This window comes from Amblyraja radiata, chromosome 32 (genome assembly GCF_010909765.2).
Source record: "Amblyraja radiata isolate CabotCenter1 chromosome 32, sAmbRad1.1.pri, whole genome shotgun sequence".
Classification (NCBI taxonomy): Eukaryota; Metazoa; Chordata; class Chondrichthyes; order Rajiformes; family Rajidae; genus Amblyraja; species Amblyraja radiata.
The window spans coordinates 30,395,015-30,403,322 of record NC_045987.1 but is presented as its reverse complement, the minus strand read 5'-3'; the positions used below and the strand labels follow the sequence as shown (position 1 = coordinate 30,403,322).

Here is an 8,308-nt window from a genome sequence, read left to right as displayed (position 1 = left end):
CGCTTTAAAACGTCCCTCCTCGCTCCGGAAGCGCCTTTGTGGACGAGAGGTTCGCCACTCAACCGAAGTGGTGCGGGTATCCAGCTGCAAAAAAAAGCAGGTAAGTATAAAAACGTTGCCATGCAGCGGGAGAGGCAGCAATGCAGCCATGCATTCCCTTTAATGTAGCACGGGGAGCATGCCCAGGCGCTTGCAGGCCGATCCCCGCATTTTATAACTCGGCCCGAAACGTTGCCTATTTCCTTTGCTCCATAGATGCCGCTGCACCCGCTGAGTTTCTCCAGCATTTTTGTGTACCTTCGATTTCCCAGCATCTGCATTTCCTTCTTAAACACTTCACACTTAATATAGCCCGTCAGGCCGATTTCTTTCCAAACCGTTTGCCCCAAACCCTTCCCAAACTCACCAAGCCGACCTTGCGGGACAACGGCGTGGATGTGGGGAGCCCGGAGCGAACAAAACACGGCCCTTCGGCCCATTCCCCCCTGCCAGCCCGCAGTTGGCATTACCTGAATCGGGTCTACGATCGCCCAAATCCCCCGTAGCAGAGAGAGCACACAGAGAAAAAGAGACAGAGAGAGCCAGACAGACAGAGACAGAGTGATACAGCGTGGAAATAGGCCCTTTGGCCCAACTTGCCACGCTGGCCTACATGCCCCATCTACACAAATCCCACCTGTTGCCCACGTTTGGCCCATATCCCTCCAATCCTGTCCTATCCATGTACCTGTCCAAGTGTTGCGATAGTCCCAGCCTCAACTACCTCCTCTGGCAGCTCATTCCATACACCCACCACCCTCTGGTGTGGAAAAGTTGCCCCTCAGATTCCTATTCAAATTTTCCCCACCCCTGCCTCTGACACCTTAAAACCATGTCCTCTGGTCCTCGGTTTCCCTAATCTGGGCAAGAGACTCTGTGCGTTTACCCCATCTATTCCTCTGGTGATTTTGTACACCTCAATAAGATCATCCCTCATGCAGCAGCGCTCCAAAGAATACAGTCACAGCCTGCCCCAACCTCTCCCTGTAGCTCAGGCCCCTCGAGTCAGGGTAACATCCTCGTAAATCTTCTCCGCGCCCTTTCCAAGCTCAACGACATCTTTCCTGTAACACGGTGCCCAGAACTGAATGCAATACTCTAAATGTAGCCTCACCAAGGTCTTTTACAACTGCAAATTGACCTCCCAACTTCTAGACTTAATACAGAGAGAGAGGGAGTGGGAGACAGGGAGTGAGAGACAGAGAGAGAGAGAGAGAGAGAGAGAGAGAGATAGAGAGATAGACAGACAGAGAGAAAGAGAGAGAGGCAGAGAAACAGACACAGAGAGAGACAGAGCGAGAGACGGAGACTTAGATGGACACAGAGAGACAGATAGCGGGAGAGAGAGACATAGAAACATTGAAAATAGGTGCAGGAGAAGGCCATTCGGCCCTTCGAGCCAGCACCGCCATTCATTGTGATCATGGCTGATCGTCCCCAATCAATAACCCGTGCCTGCCTTCTCCCCATATCCCTTGACTGCACTCGCCCCTAGAGCTCTATCTAACTCTCTCTTAAATCCATCCAGTGATTTGGCCTCCACTGCCCTCTGTGGCTGGGAATTCCATAAATTCACAACTCTCTGGGTGAAACATTTTTTTTCATCTAGTTTGGCCAGTCCTTTTATAATTTTATATGTTTCTATAAGAATTCCCCTCATCCTTCTAAACTCCAGTGAATACAAGCCTAGTCTTTTCAATCTTTCCTCATATGACAGTCCCGCCATCCCAGGGATCAATCTCGTGAACCTACGCTGCACTGCCTCAATCACAAGGCTGTCCTTCCTCAAATTAATAATAATAATAATAAATTTTATTTAATGGGCGCCTTTCATACATCTCAAGGACACCTTACATAGTAATCGGAATAAAAACATATAATCGGAATAAAACAAGTAATTAAAGACATCACAGTGACACAAATTAAAAACAGAATTCAATCCAAAAACAGAAAATCAAAAACACAGTGTGAAAAGAGAGCAGCGGCAGCCAAAGCGCGCCAGCGTCCACTCTCTCTTCACGGCAGCCATCTTGGACACAGACCTACAGGACTACAATTAGACAAAAAAATCATCCCCCCACAGTGGATAGCACTGTGGAGGAAGGCACAATGTCCAGTCCCCACCCCATGTTCACCCCAAAGTCAGGCCTATTGAGGCCACCGCAATTGCCTGTACGGAGGCCCGATGTCCCTGGCCGTTCTCACCGGGTGGTCTTGCCCCGGCGTCGGGAGAGTCCTTTCGGCGGCTGGGCCACTTGGAACGGCCGCTTCTTGGTTGGAGCCCGCGGCTGCCGAAGCCGACAAGGCCGCGCCGGTTTGGCGCTCCCAGGCTCCAGATGAAAAAGTCGGCGCCCGCTCTCCGCACTGCCGCCTTGCCGCCTCTACGCACGCCGTCTCTCCGCACGCCGCCTCTCCGCTCCGCAAACCCGCAGCCCGGAGATGTTGCTCACGGCGGTCCAGCTCGCCAGAGCTCCAGCGCGGCGACCCAGGCAAGGCATCGCCCGCTCCAGCGCTCCAGCGCTCCAATGCTGTGCCGCCACCCAGGCCGAGGTGCTGGGTGGTTCCCGCCAAGAAACGGCGCTCCAAGCCCGCTGGTAGGCCACGAGGACGGGTCGACGGGCAGCCCGGAAAAAAGGCTGCCACACCGACCAGGTAGGGACCTATAAATAAAGTAACACCTACCCCCCCACATTAAAAGACCATATCCCCTACAAACAAAAAAACAGGACTCACTAAAAACTAAAAAAAACGAATTTATGACGGACGGCTGCTGGCTAGCAGCCATTCACCAAGATGGCTCCTCCTCCCGGTGAAATTAGGAGACCAAAACTGTACACAATACTCCAGATGTGGTCTCACCAGAGCCCTATACAACTGCAGAAGAACCTCTTTACTCCTATACTGAAATCCTCTTGTTATGAAGGCCAACATTCTGTTAGCTTTCTTCACTGCCTGCTGTACCTGCACGCCAACTTTCAGTGACCGGTGTACAAGGACGCCCAGGTTTCGCTGCACCTCCCGCTTACCTAACCTAACCCCATTGAGATAATAATCTGCCCCCTTGTTTTTGCTTCCAAAGTGGATAACCTCACATTTATCTATATTATACTGTATCTGACACAAATCTGTCCACTCACTCGACCTGTCCAGGTCACCCTGCACCTTCCTAAGAACCTCTTCACAGTTCACACTGCCACCCAGCTTTGTGTCATCCTCAAACTTGCTAGTGTTGCTCCTAATTCCCTCTTTCAAATCATTAATATATATGGTAAACATTTGCGGCCTCAACACCGAGCCTTGCGGCACTCCACTCGCCACTGCCTGCCATTCTGAAAAGGACCCGTTCACTCCTACTATTTGCTTCACTCTGTCTGCCAACCAATTTTCCATCCATGTCACCACCCTACCCCCAATACCATGTGCACTAATTTTAGTCACCAGTCTCCCGTGCGGGACCTTATCAAAGGCTTTCTGAAAGTCTAGATACACTAAATCCACTGGCACCCCTTCATCCATTTTACTTGTCACATCCTCATAAAATTCCAGAAGATTAGTCAAGCATGATTTCCCTTTCATAAATCCATGTTGACGGACTAATCCTTTTACTGCTATCCAAATGCCCCATTATTACCTCTTTAATAATTGACTCCAGCATCTTTCCCACCATCAACGTCAGGCTAACTGGTCTGTAATTCCCCATTTTCTCTCTCGCTCCAGGAAGATTGTTCCCGAAGTTGGGGAAGTCCAGAACAATGGGTCACAGTTTAAGGATAAGGGGGAAGTCTTTTAGGACTGAGATGAGAAAAAGATTTTTCACACAGAGAGTGGTGAATCTCTGGAATTCTCTGCCACAGAATGTAGTTGACGCCAGTTCATTGACCATATTTAAGAGGGAGTTAGATGTGGCTAAAGGGATCAGGGGGTATGGAGAGAAGGCAGGTGCAGGATACTGAGTTGGATGATCAGCTATGATCATATTGAATGGTGGTGCAGGCTCGAAGGGCTGAATGGCCTACTCCTGCGTCTATTTTCTATGTTTCTATGACAGAGAGAAACGGAGAGAGAGGGAGACAGAGAGGGAGAATGAAAGACAGAGAGAGACAGACGGAGAGAAACAGAGAGAGCGACAGAGAGAAACGGAGAGAGAGAGAGAGAGAAATGGAGAGAGAGTGAGACAGATAGAGAGATCGAGAGAAGGAGACAGAGAGACGGTGAGAGAGACAGAGAGAAAGACAGAGAGGGAGACAGAGGGACACAAAGAGGGACAGAGAGAGAGAGAAATACAGTGGGGGGGGAGAGAAAGAGAGAGAGGGAGATACAGAGAGAGAGGGAGAGAGAGACAGAGAGAAACGGTGAGAGATTCAGAGAGAGAGAGAGACAGAGAGAGGGGCAGAGATATATATATATATATATATATATAGAGAGAGAGAAAGAAAGACAAAGAGAGAGACAGACAGACAGAGAGAAACCGAGAGAGAGAGAGACAGAGAGAAACAGAGAGAGAGACAGAGAAACGGAGAGTGAGTGAGACAAACAGAGAGATGGAGAGAGAGAGAGAGATGGTGAGAAATAGAGAGAGAGACGGAGAGAGAGGGAGAGACAGATATGGATACAGAGAGACAGAGAGAGTGAGACAAAGGGGAGAGAGAGAGAGAGAGAGGCAGAGAGAGAGAGAGATAGGGAGAGACAGAGAGAAATGGAGAGAGAGAGAGACGGAGTGAGACAGAGAGAGACAGAGAGAGAGAGAGAGAGAGAGCGAGAGAGAAAGAGACAGTCTGAGAGGTGGCGAGAGACAGATAGAGGCAGAGAGAGAGACAGTGGGGGAGAGAGAGGGAAAGAGAGAGAGAGGGAGAAGGATATAGACAGAGCGAGAGAGAGAGAGGGGGTGGAGAGAGAGACTGAGAGTGAGAGACAGAGAGAGAGAGAGATAGGGTGAGGGAGGGAGAGAGACCAAGAGAAACAGAGAGAGAGACAAATAGAGTGAGACAAAGAGAGAGGGAGTGACAGAGAGAGAGAGGGAGAGAGAGGGTGACAGAGAGAGAGACAGAGAGGGAGGGAGTGACAGAGAGAGAGGGTGGGAGAGACTGCAGGAGACAGAGGTAGAGAGGGTGAGTGACAGAGACAGAGTGTGTGAGAGAGAGAGAGACCGAGATATCTATCCATGCACTGTATACTTGTATTTATACTTCTGCATTTTAAACATGTATGTCATGTTTTATACTTTGGCAATATAACAATGTTTTTTTATCATGCCAATAACGTTTTTAAATTGAAAATTGAAATTAAATTGACGGAGAATGAGACATGAGAGAGAGACAGACACAGAGCGAGGGATAGAGAGAGTGAGAGAGAGAGAAAGTGATAGAGAGAGGAAGAAAGAGAGACAGAGAGAGAACCAGTGATAGACCGACAAAGACAGAGAGAGAGAGAGAGAAAGAAAGAAGAGAGAGTGAGACAGAGAGAGGGAGACAGAGAGACACAGAGAGAGAGAGAGAGAGAGAGAGAGAGAGAGACAGAGGGAGGGGGGGGAAGAGAGAGACAGGGAGAGGGAGAGAGACAGACACAGGGAGAGAGACAGAGAAAGAGATGCAGAGACAGCAGAGAAAGATAGACAGAGGGAGAGATGGAGACAGAGAGAGAGAGATGGAGAGAGAGTGAGATACTGGGAGAGAGACAGATAGAGAGAGAGAGAGAGAGAGACAGAGACAGAGAGAGAGAGAGAGACTGCTGGAGTAACTCAGCATGTCGGGCAGCATCTGTGGAGATGATAGACTCAAAGTGCTGGAGTAACTCAGTGGGTCAGGCAGCATCTGTAGAGAGAATGAATGGGTGACATTTTGGGTCGAGACCCTTCTTTGGTTTAGTTTAGTTTAGAGATACAGCGCAGAAACAGGTATTTCGGCTCGCGGAGTCCGCGCCGACCACCGATCACCCCGTCCACCAGCACTATCCTACGCACATTAGGGACAATTTAACAATATTGTGGAGGCCAATTAATCTACAACCCTGAACATCTTTGAAATGTTGGAGGAAACCGGAGCAGCCGGACTAATAACCCACGCAGGTCAAGGGGAGAATGTATAAACTCCACACAGACAGCACCCGTAGTCAGCATCGAGCCCGGGTCTGGTGATGAGGCAGCAACTGTGCCGCACAGAATTATATAACGGTTTCCTCCGCCATAAACGCGCCCAATATGTGTTAGTAATGTCCTGTTTGCCAGCTTGTTGACCCTCTGTGTTCCCCTCCTGCAGGGTTTAGGAGCCATTGCTGTGGACGAGAGACGGGGACGCGAGCGGCCATTGAGGGCGGCCAGGGTGCCGGTGAGCCCCCATCTGCTCGGTGTGCGGGCTGTGCTTGAGGGGCTGAGCGTCGATGGAGGACCACATGAAGGGGCACAACAAGGTGATGCGTTATGAGTGCGACGTGTGTGGCAAGGCCTGGCAGTACCCGAGCCAGCTAGAAATCCACCGGCGGGCGCACACGGGAGAACGCCCCTTCGACTGCTTGGAGTGCAGCAGGAGCTTCACCAGCTCTAGCAGCCTGCTGCAGCACAACCGCGTGCACTCCGGCGAGAGGCCCTTCACCTGCTCTGACTGCGGCAAGAGCTTCAAGACGGCAAATGAGCTGAAGATCCACCGGCAGGTGCACACAGGCGAGAAGCCCTATGGCTGCTCCACCTGCGGCAAGAGCTTTGCCCAGTTGTCGGGACTACGGCGGCACCGGCAGGTGCACAGCAGTGAGTGGCCCTTCACCTACTCTGACTGCGGCAAAGGCTTTAAGTCGTCCAAGCACCTGACGGTGCACAGGCGTGTGCACGCCGGCGAGCGCCCCTACAACTGCAGCGACTGTGGCAAGGGCTTCACCCGCTCTGACAAACTATTGGAGCACCAGCGCACCCACACCGGCGAGCGCCCCCACACCTGCGCCCAGTGCGGCAAGGGCTTCACCCGCTCCGACAACCTGCTGGAGCACCAGCGCACACACACCGGCGAGCGTCCCTACACCTGCGCCCAGTGTGGCAAGGGTTTCACCCAGTCCAGTCACCTGCTGGTGCACCAGCGTACCCACACCGGCAAGCGCCCCTACACCTGCGCCCAGTGCGGCAAGGGCTTCAACAGCTCCGGCAATCTGCTATCCCACCAGCGCACCCACACCGGGGAGCGCCCCTACACCTGCGCCCAGTGCGGCAAGGGATTCACCTGCTCCTCCAACCTGCTGGAGCACCAGCGCACCCACAACAGCAAGCGTCCCTACACCTGTGCCCAGTGTGGCAAGGGCTTCACCAAGTCCAGCAACCTGCTGGTTCACCAGCGCACCCACACAGGCGAGCGCCCCTACACCTGCACCCAATGCGGCAAGAGCTTCACCCAGTCCCACAGCCTGCTGGTGCACCAGCGCATCCACACCGGGGAGCGCCCCTACACCTGCACCCAGTGCGACAAGGGCTTCACCCGCTCCACCCAACTGCTGTCCCACCAGCGGGTGCACACTGGCGACTGTCCCGTCCCCAGCCAAGTGTGTGGAGAACGCTTTGCCATGGCCTCCCACGCCCTGTCTCGCGTGCACACCAGTGGTCAGCCTTATGACTGCCCGTACTGCGGTGAGGGGTTTGACAGCTCACGGGGGTTGCGGCAGCACCTGCGGACCCACGCCGGCGAGCAGCTGCTCCCACTGTGACAAGAGAGCACGGGAGCTGCGGGAGCACCAGCGGATGCACACCGGAGACTGACCCTTTGTGTGCGCTGAGTATGGCAAGGGTTTCACCCGCATGTCCAGCATGTGGCAGCACCGGCGTACCCACAGCGGTGAGCGTCTCTTGCCCTGCCCGTCCTGTGGTAAGTGCTTCACCCGGAGTGACCCCCTGCTGGATCACCGGCGAATCCACACCGGCCAGCACCCCTTCACCTGCACGCTCTGTGTCAAGGCCTTTGCCCGCTCCTCCAGCCTTCTGGCTCACCACCACGTGGATAGGCACTGTTTAGGTAAACATAAAAATGCTGGAAGGAATGGGTAACATTTTGGGTCTTTTCTTCAGTCACCCATTGCTTCTCTCCAGAGATGCTGCCTGTCCCGTTGAGTTACTCCAGTATTTTGTGTCCTTTTTTGTTAACGTATACGTAGTTCCTAGTTTTTAAACCATTCTGGTAAATCATCTCTGCACCTTCCCCAAAACCTCCACATCAGTCGTGTAATGGAGTGACCAGAACTGTATGCAATACTCCAAATGCTACCTGACCAATGTCCCTTAAAGCTACGCATATAAATT

The 8,308-nt window shown here is 52.4% G+C and overlaps 1 pseudogene; it reads left to right on the top strand.

The window, feature by feature from the left end:
* The window catches only part of LOC116991095, a 184,924-nt pseudogene extending 176,900 nt beyond the window's left edge, over positions 1-8,024 (top strand).
* The last annotated feature ends 284 nt before the right edge of the window (positions 8,025-8,308 follow it).